This window comes from Hyperolius riggenbachi, chromosome 7 (assembly GCF_040937935.1).
Source record: "Hyperolius riggenbachi isolate aHypRig1 chromosome 7, aHypRig1.pri, whole genome shotgun sequence".
Lineage (NCBI taxonomy): Eukaryota > Metazoa > Chordata > Amphibia > Anura > Hyperoliidae > Hyperolius > Hyperolius riggenbachi.
This window is the reverse complement of record NC_090652.1, coordinates 56,722,497-56,743,355: the sequence shown is the minus strand read 5'-3', so window position 1 is coordinate 56,743,355 and position 20,859 is coordinate 56,722,497.

The window sequence follows — 20,859 nt, the reverse complement described above, 5'->3', positions numbered from 1 at the left end:
CGCCTGGTGTAGCCCATATAAAAACTTCGGCTACAAAAAAAAAAGGCACCTGGTGTAGCCCATATAAAAACTTTGGCTACAAAAAAACTCCGGGATGTGTTAATTACTATTCCCCCTCCAGGCCGCCACGGATAGTGGGGGAATGAAATAATTCGGCTTCCAGCACTTGTAGCCCATATAAAAACTTCGGCTAGAAGCAAAACTCCGGGATGTGTTAATTACTATTCCCCCTCCAGGCCGCCATGGATAGTGGGGGAATGAAATAATTCGGCTTCCAGCACTTGTAGCCCATATAAAAACTCGGCTACAAAAATACTCCGGGATGTGTTATTTACTATTCCCCCTCCAGGCCGCCATGGATAGTGGGGGAATGAAATAATTCGGCTTAGAGCGCTTGTAGCCCATATAAAAACTTCGGCTTCAAAAAAAAGGCAATAATATGGGCTACAAAGGTGCACCCTACTGTAGCCGAAAAGCTTGTAGCCGAAAAAATATGGGCTACAAAGGGGCGCCCTACTGTAGCCGAAAACCTTGTAGCTGAAAAAATATGGGCTACAAAGGGGAGCCCGCTTGTAGCCTATATCAAAACTCGGGCGCCCTTTTCTACACCTTGTAGCCCATATTTCCAGAAATAACAGTGATGTCTATGGCGGCGCCCTTTTCATACAGGCAGCTCAGGCGCCCTTTTCAACCGATACCCAGGCACCCATGTCCTTTCCTCAATCCCATACCCCTTCCAGTGCACCAAATACTGCACTGAATTCTGCACCACACGTGAGTCCAAAATCTTCTCTACTTCGTACTCAGGTTGGTCATCTATCATCACAGGAGGAGGAGGAGTGGGACCCACATGGATTGCTGGCTTGAGCAGTGACACATGGAAAGATCTTACGCCACGCATGCTGGCAGGAAGATCAATGGCATAAGTAACATTGTTGATCTTTCTAGCCACCGGAAATGGACCGACAAACCTGGGGCCCAACTTGTCTGAGGGCTGTTTCAGAGTCACGTGACGTGTGGACACCCACACCAAGTCTCCTGGTTGGAATCTCCATCCTAAAGAACGTCTCTTGTCAGCTTGACCCTTTTGAATCTGAAATGCCTTTTCCAAATTATTTCTCACGGACCACCAAATGTCTTTAAAAGACTTTTGCCAGGCCTCCAGAGCTGGAAACGGAGTGGAGGCCACCGGCGATGGGGAGAATTTGGGCAATCTCCCTGTCACTACCTGAAACGGAGAAAATCCAGAGGAAGAACTTTTCAAATTATTTTGTGCAAATTCTGCAAAGGGCAGAAATTTGACCCAGCCATTCTGCGCCTCTGCAACGTAACTGTAATGATCGCTGCTGCAGCAGCTATTGCTGGAAGTAGTAGTGCTGCAGCTCAGGCAGTTCTGATCTATTTCCATGCAAGCTGCATAGATTTGTCTGTCTTTCCCTGCTGTCAGCTTGTGACTGATTATCATTCACCTGTGTGGGAATCTGCATGTCTGCTCCCATTGGATGACCTCAGTATAAAGATCTGCTTCCTGCAGGGTTTCCTTGGGTTTTCATAGCTTCAGTGTAAGCCAGTCTTGCTGTCGCTTTAGCCCCCGATCGTGGTTCTTGTTCTAAAGATACTTTGCTGGTCTTTGCATCATATATTGGTTCATTGCCAATATATATGCATACCAGCACGTTTATTATTTTCCTTGTATTTGTGTTACGTTAATACATCAGTGTCGCTGATGTATACGTACACGAACTGTTTATATCCTGTGTGCAGTTAGTCAGCTTTCCAGCACGTTTTGGTAGTTTGCGCGTATCGTGAGCACCCGTGCTGAGCTAGTATCCTGCTCCAGGTCCTGTTCGTGGATTGCGTTCATCTCTGCGAAGAGATAACGAATCTTTCTGAATCCTGTTCTGTTACTGTTTGTGGATTGCGTTCATCTCTGCGAAGAGATAACGAATCCTTCTGAATCCTGTTCTGTTTCCGTTTGTGGATTGCGTTCATCTCTGCGAAGAGATAGCGAATCCTTCTGAGTCCTGTCCCCTGTATTACTCCAGTCCTAGTCAGCGTTCCTGCTTATGTTATATATCGGTTCATTGCCGATATATACATATGTTAGTCAGAAGTTACAAATAGTTTCATTGATAGCTGTAATTGTAATACGCTAGGAAAACATACTTATTGTATATTTATCTGTGTTACGTTCATCTATCTTAATCTTGCTATTTTCTGACTATCCTGTCCTGTCTTTGTGAGGCACGCCATCGCCGCATCGCATTGGCTGCCTCATTCCAGTCTGTCTCGTTGTGGACGCTTGCTGTCGCTAAGTAGCGGCTGGCTAGCAAGCGTTCATTCTGTCTACCTGTCCTGATCTCCTCAGTTCTGGTTTATGAGCTCAGCGCTACCTTGCGCTGAGACGTTATCGTGAAAGTATTGTTTGTGGCTGTCGGATCTGCACCGGCTCTGTGCGCCACAATCTCCTATTGGAGTCAGTCCTCCCCTCCACTATACTAGGGATAGCCTGTTTCCTGGTGCTGGTGTGTGTACCTCCTCCACGCCAGCTCATGCGTTGCATGCTGACTGTGGAGAATACACCACCAAGCCTCACATTATGAAAACCCCATTACCAATCCCCATTGTGGGGGGGATTCCCAGAAAGTATGACACTGTTAATTATGGTTCCTGTTCCTTTAAGAAATTTGAAGAACTTAGCTCTGAAACAGAAAATGAGTTTTTCTCTGAATGTGCCAGGTTCCTGGCCAATCCCGATCTCCAAGCGACTCCTGTTTCAACCTGGGCACTCCAACTAAGTTATATTTTGTTTAAAGGGGAATTATTCCAGTGGGCATTTGATGTTCTAAATCATTCCGATTTGAAAGAGAGACCGCTGGAATTTCTAGCGTTTGTGATCCATAACTGGTTGCGCATAGATCCATTGCCTTTTCCTCTTAATGAACTCCTGGCAGCAGGTCAATCAGCTACTCCTTCAATTGCTTGCAAAAATGTTCAGCAAGCAGAAAGTGTTACTGATAATTTTCCTGCAGCCTTGAATAAATCACCAAGAACAGCAGGGAAAACAGCAGGGTCTAAGGCCAAACGCAAACGTTCTAAGAAACGTGTCCAATCTGCAGAATCGTTATCCTTAGCGACTGAGACCTATAATGAGATTCTGCCATTAACAGATAATGAAATGCAATTGTCTTTCAGGGGAGTTAAATGGACTTATGAAACTACTAATGAACTTTCCTCCCTGGCTAGGGAAAATAAAGATTTTTGTTTAAAAAAATTATCTGAGTATGATTATGAGGAGATATTACAGAGTATTGAACAAATCAACTTATTTGTAAAGCAAGGAAAGTTTGCATACACTACAGTTCAGCACTTGCTACAGGTATTGGAGGTTCTTAGGAATAAGGAATCTGCCAATCACCTGCTAATTAACCCAATATATGTCCCTGCTACAATCATATCTGCAAACCATGATCTGCCTGTTAAGTATGCTTGGAATCCTCCATTTGAGAAAGGAGAGATGGAAGCTCTGGTCAATGAATGGAAGAATGATTCAAGTTCATTTTGTCAATTTTACAGTGCAAAAAGTGAATTAGTATTGAATGCATGCATTAAGTCTGCCTATAACCTAATAAAAACTGGTGTGTGTGGGTATGACTTTGTGGCTCCATTGATTGATGTGTGGGAACTGATTTTGGATGATTTTTATGTGACTCCGAATTCGCAAATATGGCGTTCTGACCCGCCTGCTTCAGCACCTTTCGCTGATTCAGCAGGTGATTCGGAGCTCTTTTTGGGTGAAATTGAAGTTCCTGCAATTCCACCCTGTACCATGGATAACTCAGTGTTACTTACCAGTAAAACAGAAGCCACTGATACATTCTTAACCTTGCCCTGCGCAAATTTCTCAGCAGAGAATCCAGAGGTCCTGCTGACTTCCGAGTCCAGCCTAGCCAGTACTCATGACTCTTTGTTTAGTGAAACAGACACCAGAAAAATCTTGCCTGTCTCTGCAAACACTTCTGCAGAAATTACCTGTGTTAATAAAGTTCAACTCCTGTCTGATCCAGCAGATGCCAATAGATGCACTACATCAGTTTCCGAGTCCCAGCAATCCTGTCTAGACACCTCAGAACCCCAGCATCTGAATTTTCCAATTTTACAAATGAATGGTGATTCAGATGCGCAAACATTGTGTCTTGATCTTCCTGTTTCTACACCTCGCTCTAGTTTCGTGAATAGCTCAGAGCATCTGCTCTGTGAACCTGAAATCGCAGAATTATTACCTTGTTCAGAAAATGTTCCAATAAATTTGCCCTGTACCATGAATTGTGCAGTAGATCTCTCCAATGAAACTCAGGTCACAGAATCATTATGCTGTCCAGCAGGTGCTTCCATGGTTTTGCCCTGCAATATGGACTGTTCAGTGATCCTGTCCAGTGAAGCTGTGGTCGCAGAGTCTTATGCTTCACCCAGTACTTTGGATATTTCAAACCCTCTAGCAGAAGGGTCTGAGGCACTGCTTACCTCAGTTGGTGTTGCAGTAATATTCACTTGTCTAGCAGCTGTTTTGGAATTACAGTCTGCTCTAATAAAACTTGATGAATTTCTGCCCAGCAAAGCAGAAGCCATTGAAATATTGTCCTCGTCAGCAAGTGTGTTAGATACCTTGCCCTGTACACAGTCTGATTTAACCAATGTTGAGTCCCTCTCCAGTGTTGTAACAGCCGAGGAACTCCAGCCCTGTCCTCTGAATGTTTCAGAAGTCTTGCCCTGTAACATGGATAATTCTGATTCTCTGGTCAAAATAATAGAAATCTCAGAATTTCAGTCCGGTCTGATGAGTGTTCCTGAAACCCAGCCCTGTATCCTGAAAGATTCTGGTTATCTGGCCGCTGTGGCAGAGGTTCCAGAGTCCCCTTCCTGTCCAGGGAATTCCTTAGTTTTGCCTAGTCCAGTGGGGGCTGCTGCAATACTGACTTGTTCTGCAGCGCCTCATGAGCTCCAATCCAGTGTATTAAATGAGTCTCTGTCCAGTCCAGAGGTAGTTGTGGAGTCCCTATCTGGTTCAGTGCATACATCAGAAGATTTGTCCTGTCTTGTTAGTGCCCCTGAATCTGATTTGTTACTGACTTTGCTGGAATCAGCGACATCTAAGTCTGATCCAGCATTCTCGTGTAAAAGTCCAGTAGTTGCGAAGTTTAGTCATGATGATTTTTTTTTGGCCAGTCCTGGTTTTGGTCCTGTCTTGGCTGACCCTGAGGCTCACAGTTCCTTGACATGCCCAGAGGTTTCTCTTGTGCCGGTGTGCCCAGATGTTCTTTGTGTGCCAGAATGCCCAAGTGTGTCTAAGGTGTTAGCGTGCTCTGATGCTTCCTTAGTGGGAACACGTTCTGATGTTGCCAGTCTGCCTGCATGCCCAGAGATGGTTCTGGTCCCTGAAAGCCCTGATATTGATGTTTGTCCTTGTGGCCCTGACTCGGGAATTGCCCTAGGTTCCATAGGGGTTCTCCATGTGAGCCTAAGGGGCATTCTGACCTATGGGGATCTCTTTGGAGCTTCAAGGTGTTCTGGGAGGTCTCTGAGAAAACTTGTCCTGGTGCCTTGGACTGGTTCAACAGTGGGTTTTGTCTTGGTAAAGACAGTACCGGTGGGCATTGCAAAGGCTTTGGCGTTTCTGAACGGTTCCTGGAAGGCGGTGGGTATCGCTCAGGGAATTTCGGAGGGCTTTCTTCTGGAAATCATGGTTCTGATGGGTGTCACACTGGGGCTTGTAGTACTGATGGGCATGGTTCTGTAGGTTCTGGTTCTGATGGGTCCAGTCTTGTGGGGACTGATTCTGGAATTCGGTCTTGCCGGGCTGTCCCGGTCATCATGAATTATCAGTCAGACTGTTTTGTTGGGAATTTCAGTTTTGAAAAGCGTCTGGAATCCGCTTTTAAGGGCGGGGGTACTGTAATGATCGCTGCTGCAGCAGCTATTGCTGGAAGTAGTAGTGCTGCAGCTCAGGCAGTTCTGATCTATTTCCATGCAAGCTGCATAGATTTGTCTGTCTTTCCCTGCTGTCAGCTTGTGACTGATTATCATTCACCTGTGTGGGAATCTGCATGTCTGCTCCCATTGGATGACCTCAGTATAAAGATCTGCTTCCTGCAGGGTTTCCTTGGGTTTTCATAGCTTCAGTGTAAGCCAGTCTTGCTGTCGCTTTAGCCCCCGATCGTGGTTCTTGTTCTAAAGATACTTTGCTGGTCTTTGCATCATATATTGGTTCATTGCCAATATATATGCATACCAGCACGTTTATTATTTTCCTTGTATTTGTGTTACGTTAATACATCAGTGTCGCTGATGTATACGTACACGAACTGTTTATATCCTGTGTGCAGTTAGTCAGCTTTCCAGCACGTTTTGGTAGTTTGCGCGTATCGTGAGCACCCGTGCTGAGCTAGTATCCTGCTCCTGGTCCTGTTCGTGGATTGCGTTCATCTCTGCGAAGAGATAACGAATCTTTCTGAATCCTGTTCTGTTACTGTTTGTGGATTGCGTTCATCTCTGCGAAGAGATAACGAATCCTTCTGAATCCTGTTCTGTTTCCGTTTGTGGATTGCGTTCATCTCTGCGAAGAGATAGCGAATCCTTCTGAGTCCTGTCCCCTGTATTACTCCAGTCCTAGTCAGCGTTCCTGCTTATGTCATATATCGGTTCATTGCCGATATATACATATGTTAGTCAGAAGTTACAAATAGTTTCATTGATAGCTGTAATTGTAATACGCTAGGAAAACATACTTATTGTATATTTATCTGTGTTACGTTCATCTATCTTAATCTTGCTATTTTCTGACTATCCTGTCCTGTCTTTGTGAGGCACGCCATCGCCGCATCGCATTGGCTGCCTCATTCCAGTCTGTCTCGTTGTGGACGCTTGCTGTCGCTAAGTAGCGGCTGGCTAGCAAGCGTTCATTCTGTCTACCTGTCCTGATCTCCTCAGTTCTGGTTTATGAGCTCAGCGCTACCTTGCGCTGAGACGTTATCGTGAAAGTATTGTTTGTGGCTGTCGGATCTGCACCGGCTCTGTGCGCCACAATCTCCTATTGGAGTCAGTCCTCCCCTCCACTACACTAGGGATAGCCTGTTTCCGTGTGCTAGTGTGTGTACCTCCTCCACGTCAGCTCATGCGTTGCATGCTGACTGTGGAGAATACACCACCAAGCCTTACAGTAACACCTCAAAAACTGCTCCAATGACTGATTGACCCTCTCAGTCTGACCATTGGTCTGTGGGTGGTAGCCCGATGAAAATGACAGCTTCATGCCCATTTGGTGGCAAAATGCCCTCCAGAATCTAGAAATGAATTGGACTCCCCGATCTGACACTATGTTTTCCGGAATGCCATGCAGCCGGAAAACGTGGATGATGAACAAATCGGCCAGTTCCTGGGCCGAGGGGAGTCCTTTCAAGGGCACAAAATGGGCCATCTTACTGAAGCGGTCGACTACCACCCAAATGACCGACATGCCCTCAGACCTGAGAAGCTCACCCACAAAATCCATGGACAAGTGAGTCCACGGCTCAATCAGGGTGGGCAAAGGCTGCAACGTACCTACAGGTGCCAGCCGGGAGGGCTTGATTTTGCACATACCGCACACTCCCTAACAAATTCCTTGCAATCTGCTGCCAGAGACGGCCACCAAGCACACCTGGCCACAAGATCTTGCGTTCTAGATGCCCCAGGGTGTCCCGCATTCTTGTGTGAATGGAACATTTCCAAAATCTGGAGACGAAATGGTAGTGGAATAAACATAACCCCATCCGGTTTCCCTTCCGGGATGTCCTGCTGGAAGGGAGTCAAAGTCTCTTTCCAGTCTTCCCATGTTTCAGTTGTAGCTAGCACCAATTTCTGTGGGACAATGGTCTCAGGAACGGAGGGCTGTGCTGTCTCTGGTTCAAAGCACCTGGAGAGGGCATCTGCCTTAATATTCTTGCTACCCAGCGTGTACGTAATAATAAATCTGAACCTTGAGAAAAACAGTGACCATCGAGCCTGACGAGGACTTAGCCTTTTAGCCCCCTCGATGTATTCCAGATTTTTGTGATCAGTGTAAACCGTGATCGTATGTTCTGCTCCTTCTAACCAATGACGCCATTCTTCAAAGGCCAGTTTAATGGCTAGGAGCTCCCTGTTGCCTTTATCATAGTTTCTTTCTGCTGGGGAGAACCTACGAGAGAAATAAGCACACGGGTGTAATCTTCCCTGCAACCCTGACTGCTGAGACAGCACAGCCCCCACCCCAACCTCCGAGGCGTCCACCTAGACGATGAAGGGATAGGAAGTGTCTACATGTCTTAGGATGGGTGCAGAGCAGAACAGATCCTTTAAAGTGGAGAATGCCCGCAGAGCTTCTGGAGACCAGTGGGTGGTATCTGCCCCTTTTTTAGTGAGACTGGTGAGGGGTGCAATGACAGTGGAGTACCCCTTTATGAACCTTCTATAGTAATTCGCAAAGCCTAAAAAACGCTGCAAGGACTTCAACCCCACTGGCTGTGGCCATTCCAGAACAGCGAAGACTTTGGCAGGGTCCATAGACAGGCCCGAGGTGGAAATTATGTATCCCAGGAAGGCGACAGATGTGACCTCAAAGGTGCATTTTTCCAGTTTCGCATAAAGCATGTTTTGCCTTAATTTATTCAACACAAACTTGACATGGGATCTGTGCTCGGAGAGGTTGTTGGAGAAAATAAGGATGTCATCCAGGTAGACCAGGACGAATTTGCCCAACACCTCCCTGAATACCTCATTCATTAGTTCTTGGAAGACGGCCGGGGCATTACACAGCCCGAAGGGCATCACTAAGTACTCGTAATGCCCGTCGGGCGTGTTAAAGGCCGTCTTCCATTCATCGCCCTCTCTAATCCGCACCAGGTTGTATGCACCCCGTAAATCCAATTTTGAAAAAATCTTAGCGTCAGTAACCTGCGTGAATAAGTCGTCTATCAAGGGCAAAGGATAGCGATTCTTCACTGTGATTTTATTCAAACCCCGGTAATCTATGCAAGGACGCAGGCCACCGTCTTTTTTCTTAACAAAAAAGAAACCTGCGCCAGCGGGCGACCGGGACGGGCGAATGAACCCTTTGGCTAGGTTTTCACGGATGTATTCATGCATGGCCACTTTCTCTGGCCCAGACAAATTATAAAGATGACCCCTGGGAGGCATACAACCAGATCGGAGATCGATGGGGCAATCGAACGGGCGATGGGGAGGTAACTTATCTGCAGCTTTGGGACAGAACACATCAGAATACTCAGAATACTGCACGGGTACACCCTCCAAATGAACCCTGGTTTGGCCTAACGTCACCATCCCTAAACACTGCTGAACACAATGATCTGACCAGCTAGTTAACTGACCGGTGGCCCAATCGATCTGTGGAGAGTGGAGGTGCAACCAGGGCATGCCAAGGATAACTGTGGAGGTTGTCATGTGCAGGGATGCTCGGATACCCCTTTTTATTATTCGAGTTTGGTCGAATTCGAATAGTAAATTATTCGCGTTCGGTCGAATATTCTAGTCGAATATTTTTTACTATTCGATTCGACCTCGGACTTCGAGCTCACTATTCGAGTCGGTATTCGAGCTCATTATTCGAGCTGACTATTCGAATTGGCCTTAAATAGCTTCCAACACTTGTTTTGAGGGTGAATGATGCAAGAAACATCTTTTTTTCCAAGTAACAACAGCAAGTGATTATGTGGGGATGTTCCTTTAAAAAAAAAAAAAAAGGTGGAAAGAGAAGTTGTGTCCGAAATTCTGTTCAGTACAGTGTATATACTTCTTCTTCTTCTTCATCATCTTCATCTTCTTCATCTTCTTCTTCATCTTCTTCTTCTTCATCTTCTTCTTCATCTTCTTCTTCTTCATCTTCTTCTTCTTCATCTTCTTCTTCATCTTCTTCTTCTTCTTCTTCTTCTTCTTCTTCATCTTCATCTTCATCTTCTTCATCTTCATCTTCTTTTTCTATATCTTCTTTTTCTATATCTTCTTCTTATTATTATTTTTCTATTTCGTCTTCTACTTTTTCTATATCTTCTTCTTCTTCTCCTTCTTCTTCTTCTCCTTCTTCTTCTTCTTTTTCTATATCTTCTTCTTCTTCTATATCGTCTTCTTCTTCTTCACTTATTTCTCTTTTATTTTTATTTTTTTTAAAGAAATGCAGCTATTTTTGAGCGTAATAAATAGCTGGTGGCGCACGCATGTTGGAAGCGCCATTGTATGTGCTCCCTGGCATTGGAAACACACAGACAGCAGGAGGTAAATTCAGCAGCAGCAGCAGGAGGAGGAGGATGATTGTGTGGCAGCAGGCAGTCAATGAGGCAGGCATCGAGACATAATAGGCTGTGGTACCTAGCGGTGGTACCAGGCCGTAAATACACAGCATGAGGTTCCAGACAGCGGTCGTGAAGCCCACATCGTGTCCAATACACAACTGGGACAACACAGTTTTCAACCCGGACACCTCTAAAAATAATATCACAAAGTATTAATAAAAAGTATTTATATTTTTATCGTTTTTTTAAAGAAATGCAGCTATATTTGAGCGTAACAAATAGCTGGTGGCGCATGGTGGAAGCGCCATTGTATGTGCTCCCTGGCAGTGGAAACACACAGACAGCAGGAGGTAAATTCAGCAGCAGGAGGAGGAGGATGAGTGTGTGGCAGCAGGCAGTCAATGAGGCAGGCAGCGTGACATAATAGCCCTGGTACCTAGCGGTGATACCAGGGCATAAATAAACACAGCAGGAGGTCCCAGACAGCGGTCGTGCAGCCCACATCGTGTCCAATACACAACTGGGACAACACAGTTTTCAACCCGGGCACCTCAGAAAAATTAAACCTTTTTTTTTTTAATGTTTTTTTTGTTTTGTTTTTATAGCAAATTACACAGATATAGCTATTGTTTGACGTAATAGCTGGTGGCAGAGTGGCAGCAGAAGGTAAATCTGTGTACCCTGGCAGTGGGAAACACAGACAGACAGCAGCAGCAGCAGGAGGAATGGAGGAGTAATGTGAGTAGCTATTGTTTGACGTAATAGCTGGTGGCAGAGTGGCAGCAGAAGGTAAATCTGTGTACCCTTGGCAGTGGGAAACACAGACAGACAGCAGCAGCAGCAGGAGGAATGGAGGAGTAGTGTGAGTGTGGCAGCAGGCAGGCAGCGTGACATAATAGCCCTGGTACCTAGCGGTGATACCAGGGCGTAAATAAACACAACAGGAGGTCCCAGACAGCGGTCGTGCAGCCCACATCATGTCCACTACACAACTGGGACAACACAGTTTTCAACCCGGGCACCTCAGAAAAATTAAACCTTTTTTTTTTTTTTTAAAGGTAAATACAGGCAGCAGGGGCAGCTATTGTTTGACGTAATAGCTGGTGGCAGAGTGGCAGCAGAAGCTAAATCTGTGTACCCTGGCAGTGGGAAACACAGACAGACAGCAGCAGCAGCAGGAGGAATGGATGAGTAATGTGAGTAGCTATTGTTTGACGTAATAGCTGGTGGCAGAGTGGCAGCAGAAGGGAAATCTGTGTACCCTGGCAGTGAGAAACACAGACAGACAGCAGCAGCAGCAGGATGAATGGAGGAGTAGTGTGAGTAGCTATTGTTTGACGTAATAGCTGGTGGCAGAGTGGCAGCAGAAGGTAAATCTGTGTACCCTTGGCAGTGGGAAACACAGACAGACAGCAGCAGCAGCAGGAGGAATGGAGGAGTAGTGTGAGTGTGGCAGCAGGCAGGCAGCGTGACATAATAGCCCTGGTACCTAGCGGTGATACCAGGGTGTAAATAAACACAACAGGAGGTCCCAGACAGCGGTCGTGCAGCCCACATCGTGTCCAATACACAACTGGGACAACACAGTTTTCAACCTGGGCACCTCAGAAAAATTAAACCTTTTTTTTTTTTTTTTTAAAGGTAAATGCAGGCAGCAGGGGCAGCTATTGTTTGACGTAATAGCTGGTGGCAGAGTGGCAGCAGAAGGTAAATCTGTGTACCCTGGCAGTGGGAAACACAGACAGACAGCAGAAGGGCAGTACACAGCAGCCCACTGTAGATGTAAAATGTGTGGCTGCAGGCGACGTAATAGTCAAAGTGAACCAGGCTGGCTTAGTGAGCAGGAGCCAGGAGGTGGTAAAGGGTGGTAAGGCACATTAACGATGGTTCTTCCGGCAGCCAGTTCATGTCCCCCTCTCGCCGACAACAGGGGCCAGGAACTCGCCTTCCACCCACGCCTGGTTCATCTTGAGAAACGTCAGTCTGTCCACAGACTTGTGAGACAGATGTGAGCGTTTCTCGGTGACCACGCCACCAGCTGCACTGAAGCAGCGCTCGGACAGCACGCTGGAAGGGGGACAGGACAGCACTTCCAGGGCGTACTGCGCCAGCTCGCTCCAGATCTCCAGGCGCTTGACCCAATACTCCATGGGATCAACAGGGGCATCGCTGTCAAGCCCGCTGTAGGACCCCATGTAGTCAGCCAACATGCGGGTCAGGCGCTGGCTGTGACCGGAGGAGGATGCTGCTGCATGCACCTCCTCTCTAGTCACTGCTGCCGGAGCCTCTACAGTCTTGTAGAGCTCGTTGCTGAGAGACAGCAGGTCTGTGGGGCGCTTGCTGCTGGATGCAGGCACCTGCTGCTGCCTCTGTGCTGGCTGGACAGTGGGGGTGGAAGGCTGGGGGAAGGCTTCCTCCAAGCGCTCAACAAGGGCCTGCTGCAAGCTCCTTATTTGTTGCGCTGGCTCTCCTCCTACAGGCGGCAGGAACTGGATCAACTTCCCCTTGAGGCGCGGGTCCAACATCATGCTGATTCAGATGTCCTCCCTCTGCTTCATCTGGATCACCCTGGGGTCCCTGCGCAGGCACGTCAGCATGTGCGCTGCCATTGGGAAGAGGCGGGCCACGTGTGCTGGCACATCGACGGCAGTGCTGCTGTCCTCATCCTCCTCCTCTGCCTCCTCAGCCTCATCCTCTCTCCACCCCCACACCAACTCAGCTGCGCTGTGCTGTTCCCCCTCATCAGCAGCAAGGTCAGGGACCTCCACCAAGTCCTCCTCCTCCTCCCCCTCAGAGGTGGACTGTGCAGCTGCATGCCGCTTCTGCTGGGCCAAGGCTGCCGCTCCCTGTTCCAGCAAAGCATCGAGGGCCCTGTTCAGCAGACAAACCAGGGGCACCCACTCGCAGACCATAGCATGGTCCCTGCTCACCATGTTAGTGGCCTGCAGAAAGGGAGCCAGCACTACACACCTGCTGCATGTGCCTCCAGTTGTCATCGGGGATGATGGACGGGATGTTGCTGGTCTTGTCCCTTTTCTGAGCGGCGGAAACAGTGGCCAGGGCAAGGTACTGGTTGACAGTGTGCTTCTGTTCAACCAGACGCTCCAACATCGCCAGGGTGGAGTTCCAGCGAGTTGGAACGTCAAGGATCAGCCGATGGCGTGGCAGCTCCAGCTCCTTTTGCACGTCTTCCAGGCTCGCACAGGCTGCAGCCGAGCGCCGGAAGTGACGCACAACATTCCTTGCTGTTTCCAGCAGTTCGCCCATCCCCTGGTAGGTGCGCAAGAACTTCTGCACCACCAGGTTCAGCACGTGGGCAAGACAGGGGATGTGGGTCAGGTTTCCCCTGTCAATTGCGGCAACCAGATTGGCCCCATTGTCGGACACCACCTCTCCGACTCTGAGGCCTCTGGGGGTCAGCCAAATCCTCTCCTGCTCCTGGAGTTTGGCCAACACATGGGTTGCCGTCAGTTTGGTCTTCCCAAGGCTGACCAACTGCAGCAGCGCTTGGCAGTGGCGGGCCTTCACGCTGCTGCTGAGGCGGGGGGTTTGGCCAGGTGTGCCGGAGGATGGCAGAGGATCGGAGGAACCTGCTGCAGTTCCCCTGACCCTGCGGGGTGGCACCACCCACTGTGTTGCTGCTGCTGCTGTGCCCGCTGCTGCTCTCCCATCCTCACCCCCTTCCACCAAGCTGACCCAGTGGACAGTGAAGGACAGGTAGCGGCCTGTCCCGAAGCGGCTGCTCCAGGAGTCCATGGTGACGTGGACCCTTTCACCAACCGCGTGCTCCAGCCCTCGCTCCACATTGGCCATCACAAAGTGGTGCAGTGCAGGCATGGCCTTGCGGGCAAAGTAGTGTCTGCTGGAGAGCTGCCAGTCTGGGGCTGCACAAGCAAGCAGTGCACGCATGTCGCTCCCCTCCTGCACGAGCGTGTACGGCAGGAGTTGGGAGCACATGGCCCATGCCAGCAAGCCGTTCAGCTGCCGCACGCGACGGCTGCTGGGAGGCAGAGCCCTAACCACCCCCTGGAAGGACTCGCTCAAAAGGCTCTGGCGTGGCAATTTGCTAGCACGGGAATCAGCGGACACAGCAGAGGAGGCCACTGAGGACTGGCTGCCAGAACAGGCCTCAGTGTCGGTGGTAGGAGTTGCAGAGGGGGGAGGAGCAGTGCGTTTCCGCACTCCTGCTGCTGCTGGAGGAGCAGGAGGGCGGGTGGCTGCTGTTGCTGCTGCTGCTGCTGAAGGCTGTGCAGTGATGGGTGTGGTGTCACTGCCAGCACCAGATGCCTTCAGCCTCTGGAACTCCTCATGCTGGTGGAAATGTTTAGCAGCAAGGTGGTTGATGAGCGAGCTGGTGCTGAACTTTAAGGGGTCTGCACCTTTGCTCAACTTCCGCTGACAGTGGTTGCAAGTGGCGTACTTGCTGAAAACTGTGGGCATTGTGAAAAATCGCCAGATTGGTGACAAGAACAACCCCCTACGGCCTGGAGCCGCTGCTTCCTGTCTCCCTGTGGTGGTTGGGGGGGGGGGGGCTTGGGTGCGGCTGGTGGTGGTACTGGCAGATGCTGCTGCTGCTGCTGCTGCTGAGCCTGAGACACCAGCAGGCTGTGGGACCTGCCTACTGCTGCCAATGCTTGCAATGATGCGCCTCCTTGCAAGGCCCACAAGCGCATCCTCCTCCTCCTCCTCAGAGCTGCTGATGATGACATCCCCAGGTGCTGGTGGTGGCGGCACCCAGTCTTTGTCTGTCACCACGTCATCATCATCATCATCATCCTCCCCCTCCTGAAACATGTCCTGCTGGGATGATGACCCCCCAAACTCCTCTCCTGATGCATGGATGGGCTGCTTGACTGTCGCCACAGTCTTGCTGTCCAATCCCTCATCCCCCAAAGTGCCCATCAGCATCTCCTCCTCCAAATCGCCAACAACAGCAGACAATACCCTGATGGTGCCTGGGGTAAAAATACTGCTCAGTGACAGGTCGCCAACTTGTGACGGTGAACTGGCCTCCTCCCCAGGCCCTGCTGGGTGGCTGCTGCGAACAGGGGTGGTGGTGGTGGTGAGGGTGGAGGCCTCGGATGCAGAGCTGATGGCGGGCTGCTCATCCTCCGTCATCAGTTGCACAACAGTGGCTGCATCCTTTTCCTCAATGGGACGTTTCCGACCCGGCTGGAGGAAAATAGGAGCAGGTACTACACGCTGCTGCTGCTGTGTCTCTGCAGCGTGAGTTGCTCCTGCTGGGCGGCGCCCAAGGCGTCCACGGCCAGTGGCTATAGGCGGAATGTTAGCCACTGACGCAGCTGCTGCTGCTGCAGAACTGTGCATGGTGGCGCGGCCGCGGCTTGCCACAATGCTGCTCCCTCTCCTCTTGATTCCCTTGCTGCCCTTCCCCTTGCCCAAACCGCGCTGGCTGCCACTTCCAGACATCTTAGATGTTTTGGGCGTAAACAAAAAAGTTTTTTAAAAGGGCGGGTGAAAAAGTGGGGTACTTTAATGGAGTGGGTTGGTGGGTGAGGTGACACTAATCACTAAGTGATTAGATCGCTAAGTGATTACTAGTACAGTACTAATACAAAATACAATAATCAGAAATCAGTAAGTGTGAACAGTGAACAGTGAGTGTGTCCCCTAGTACACTGTCACTAACTAGAAATTACAATAATCAGTAGTAATCAGAAGAAAATAGAGTGTGTGTACACTACAGACAGTGCACGCACACACACACGCAGGAGCTAGCCTATGAACAGTGACTGAGTGTCCAGTACAGTAAGTAGTAACAGTAAGTACAACTAGAAATTACAATAATCAGTAGTAATCAGAAGGAAATAGAGTGTGTACTGTGCACGCACACACGCAGGAGCTATGAACAAACAGTGACAGTGCGTGTCCTAGTACAGTTACAGTATAACTACAAAATACAATCACTCAGTAGTAAAGGACAGCAGAAACACTGGTATAGATAAGATGAGAAATAAACTAACAGAGGACAGGAGGACAGCTGCCCACACAGGCAAGGCCCTGAGGCCTAAAGCTGTGTAAGCTTGCCTGCAGCAGCTGCCTGTCTCTATGTAACACACAAGCTACTAAATAAAATACAATGTCTGTCTAACTAACAACAATATAGGTGTGTATAGGAGGTGTATGTGAGCAAAAACGCTAGGTAATTGACCACTTTAGAGCTCTTGCTAAGCCAAAGCACAAAGGAGCAGATCTCTCTCTGTACAAAGTCAGGCAAGGACGGAAAAACGGAACATGGCGGCCGCTATTTATAAGGTAGGGGCTGGCCAGGGTCCCCCTCTGTGATTGGCTGCCGTCAGAGGGCCTGGGAGCCCTCTGATTGGCTCTAAGGACATCAATTTGGGCTATGACGCTATTCGAGCTCGGTATTCGAGCTCGAATAGCGCTGTTTGCTCGAATAGCTCGAATAGTGAGTGGGCTATTCGAGTTCACTCGAATAGCCCATTTGAATAGCTGCAGCTATTCGAGCTCGGTATTCGAGCTCAAATAGCTGAAAAAGAGCTCGAATATTCGAGCTACTCGAATATTGAGCTCTGCTGAGCACCACTGGTCATGTGCAGCACAAAGAACTGCAATCTTTCCCTGTGTAGCACCCCTATAGTGACTCCCACCTCTGGTGTCTGGGATAACGGATGATTCCTCTGCAGGGGGGAATCATCCACAGCGGTAACTTGGATGGGTGGTTTTACCGGGGTGAATGAAATACCCAATCTCTTAGCAAACTCGAAATCCATAAAATTAGCTGCAGAGCCTGAATCAACAAAGGCTTCAGTGACCTCGGTCTTATCTTCCCATGTAACTGTACAAGGAAGAAGCAACCGTTTATCTTCTAGGGGTGAGAGTCGGGCGCCTAGGGTGTTACCCCCTACAACTCCTAGGTGGTAGCGTTTTCCGGCTTATTAGGACAGTTTCGTACTCTATGTCCCCCTTCAGCGCAATACAGACACAGCTGTTCAGTCATCCTCTGTCTTCGCTCCACCTGGGACAGCTTAGACCGACCAATCTGCATTGGCTCGGGTGGAGGCGAGACGGGAGGAGGTGAGACAGAAGGAGGTGGGACAGAAGGAGGTGGGGTCACTGGTGTTGTGGTGTAAGACACTACTCTGACATGGTGACTACCCCTGGTCTGTCTTTGATGGCGCAGCCTGCGGTCGATTCGAATGGCCGCTGAGATGGCCTCATCGACTGTTCTGGGCTCGGGCTGGGATAGCATAAGATCAGAGACCTCGGACAGCCCTGACAAGAAACAATCTAACAGGGCATAAGTGTCCCACCTGGCTGTAACTGACCACCTCCTAAAGCTGCATAATCTTCGACCGGACCTTTGCCTTGACGCAAAAGCTTGAGCTTCCGCTCAGAAGTCGAGGCAAGGTCCGGATCGTCGTAAATTACTGCCATAGCTTTAAAAAATTCCTCCGCAGAAGTAAGGGCTAGGTCCCCGGTGGGAAAACTGTACGCCCATGTCTGGGAGTCGCCAGATAACAAGGTCTTAATAAATGTGACCCTTTGGGTCTCAGTCCCCGAAGATCGGGGTCTCAACTCAAAATAAGACAACACTCTACTCCTAAAATTTCGAAAGTCAGATCTGTGGCCAGAAAATCTTTCAGGTACGGGCATACGTATGTCAATGCTAGGAGGGGATCACACCTCATCTACTGACGTCTGGAGGGTTTGTACAGACCCTGATAGGGCATCAATTAACGCTTTGTGATTACCCAGCACTTGGTTGATGTTATCCACCGAAGTGACAAGTGCATCCAGACGGTCAGTGCGTGCGTCCATATTGTTTTGGTCTGGCGTTCTGTAACGATCGGTGTAACACAGAGAGGGTCTGATTACCGGTGAACTGCAGTATCACCGAGAATACAGAATATATCCGATTATAGATGATCTGCAGTATCACCGATAATCAGATATATCTACTAACCTCTGGACACCTGAGATATGAGAGTGTTTGGTGCAACAGCAATACTTTGAGTACTGCACCTCAGGAGAAGGTACAGGAACGGTAAAGAGTACTGCACAGAAGTAGGTTCCTTCTGAAGGCCTAGACTCTCCCGGGGGAGGAGCTAGGCTAAGAGTATGAAGGACAGAGCGTGAGTGACACCAGTGAGGAGGTGTCACTGACAGATCTGGGAACTGCCTCTAACAGTAAGGCCAGTTCTCGAGGTCGGGCAAGCCAGGTCGTAACACACAGACAGATAAGGTACAGATTCAGGAGACAGATACGTAATCCAATTGACAGGCAGAGTTCGGCAACGGGGTACTTAGAATAGCGAGGTACAGAGTCAGGAGGCAAATACAGAGTTCAGGAACGAGCAGAGTTTGGCAACAGGATATCAGAAATAGCAAGGTACGGAATCAGAGTTCAGGAGGATAGTCAGGCAGGCAAAAGGTCATAACAAATAATACAGATCAATAATTCCTAACGCTAAGGTGTGAGGTCCTTGATCGTCAACACCTTTGGAAACTATGCTAGAACATAGATACAAACAAGGTCTGAGTGCTACCACGTTGTGATTGCAACGCCAGACACCAGAGAAATGACCAGCACCCAGTATATATACACCAGTGCTCTCCAGCACCTCCCTTAAGTGCTGGACCAATGAAAGTTGCTGCAATTGTCAGCTGACCGGCCTGGTCAGCTGACCCTCCTCTGACTGCCATAAAGGCCCTGCCTCTCTGCGCGCGCACGCGTCCTCCTAAACCAGTGTGGACTATCAGTCCCAGCCACACCAGTCATGTGTTGTAATGTTGTTGCTGTATGGGATGCGGAATCCGCCGCCACGCTGTCTGAGCGTGCGGCGTTTCCGCCGCATCCCGCCCCACTGAGAGAAGCAGGCCTATGCGTACAAACCGCCGCGTCCGACGCGGCGGTTTCTCCGTGTTCTGCTATGCCAGCCGCGGAAAAAGCCGCCTCATCCTGCGTCCATGCGGCGGCTTTTCTGCGTTTCTTCACACTCTACCCCCTATTGTTTACTTGTACACCCAACTCTTTTATGCCATCTCCACGTAGCAATTTTTCATAAGGTATGCTTTATGATATGCAATATATTGATATGCAAATTTGTAACTGCAGAATTTGCTATAGCATAATGTACTGTCTCTTGTCTACAGTTTTGTCCCCATGTTTATTGCCTGATGAAGCGGGCTGTGCCTGCGAAACGCGTTCCACTTTTTTGGGGTACTATTTAATAAATGTGATTGCTGCTTAGAGTTGGGCCGAACCTCCGATTTTAGGTTCGCGAACCGGGTTCGCGAACTTTCGCGGAACGTTCGGTTCGCGTTAAAGTTCGCGAACCGCAATAGACTTCAATGGGGATGCGAACTTTGAAAAAAAAAAATAATTATGCTGGCCACAAAAGTGATGGAAAAGATGTTTCAAGGGGTCTAACACCTGGAGGGGGGCATGGCGGAGTGGGATACACGCCAAAAGTCCCCGGGAAAAATCTGGATTTGACGCAAAGCAGCGTTTTAAGGGCAGAAATCACATTGAATGCTAAATGACAGGCCTAAAGTGCTTTCAAACATCTTGCATGTGTATACATCAATCAGGTAGTGTAATTAAGGTACTGCTTCACACTGACACACCAAACTCACCGTGTAACGCACCGCAAACAGCTGTTTGTGTAGTGACGGCCGTGCTGGACTGGTGCGCACCATGGCGAGAGTGCAGGTTTTGGTGGCTTTACAGCCCATATGGTCGGCCTGGCTGATGTAGCTGAATGACAGAACAGTGACTGTCCAGCTGATCAAATTTGGTCTGACCACAATGAAGCAACGACCTTATTATCTTTTGTGTGCCCCCCGAGACACTCATCTAGGCGCAGGTCATTGCTTCATTGTGATACGCAAGCCCCTTCACCACGGCAAGGTAATGATCACGAAGGGGAATGGGCGCATGTACATGCCTTTTCTTTTGTTGTTGCAGCTGCCCACAGTGCAGCCAGAAAAATTAGGCAGTCATGTACACGCACCAGAAAAATTATTACAGCGGCCGCTGCTAGCAGCGGCCTAAAAAATTCAGCAATCCGCCTGGAGTCCCGGACCCTGTTGGTGGTGGCGGAGAAGGTAGTGAAGCGGCCTGCAGGCAGACATGCTGTGTGGAGGGACTGGGAGCGACTTAGTCTTTTTGGGGCAGGCCAGGCAGCCAGTCACACGGCGTGCAGGCAGAGATGCTGTGTGTGCGGGGACTGACTTAGTCTTGGGGCGGGCAGCAGCCCTCCGGGATCCATGCCTCATTCATTTTGATAAAGGTGAGGTACTTAACACTTTTGTGACTTAGGCGACTTCTCTTCTCTGTGACAATGCCTCCAGCTGCGCTGAAGGTCCTTTCTGAGAGGACGCTTGCGGCAGGGCAGGAGAGAAGTTGGATGGCAAATTGGGACAGCTCTGGCCACAGGTCAAGCCTGCGCACCCAGTAGTTCAAGGGTTCCTCATCGCTTTTCACAGCAGTGTCTACATCCACACTTAAGGCCAGGTAGTCGGCTACCTGCCGGTCGAGGCGTTGGTG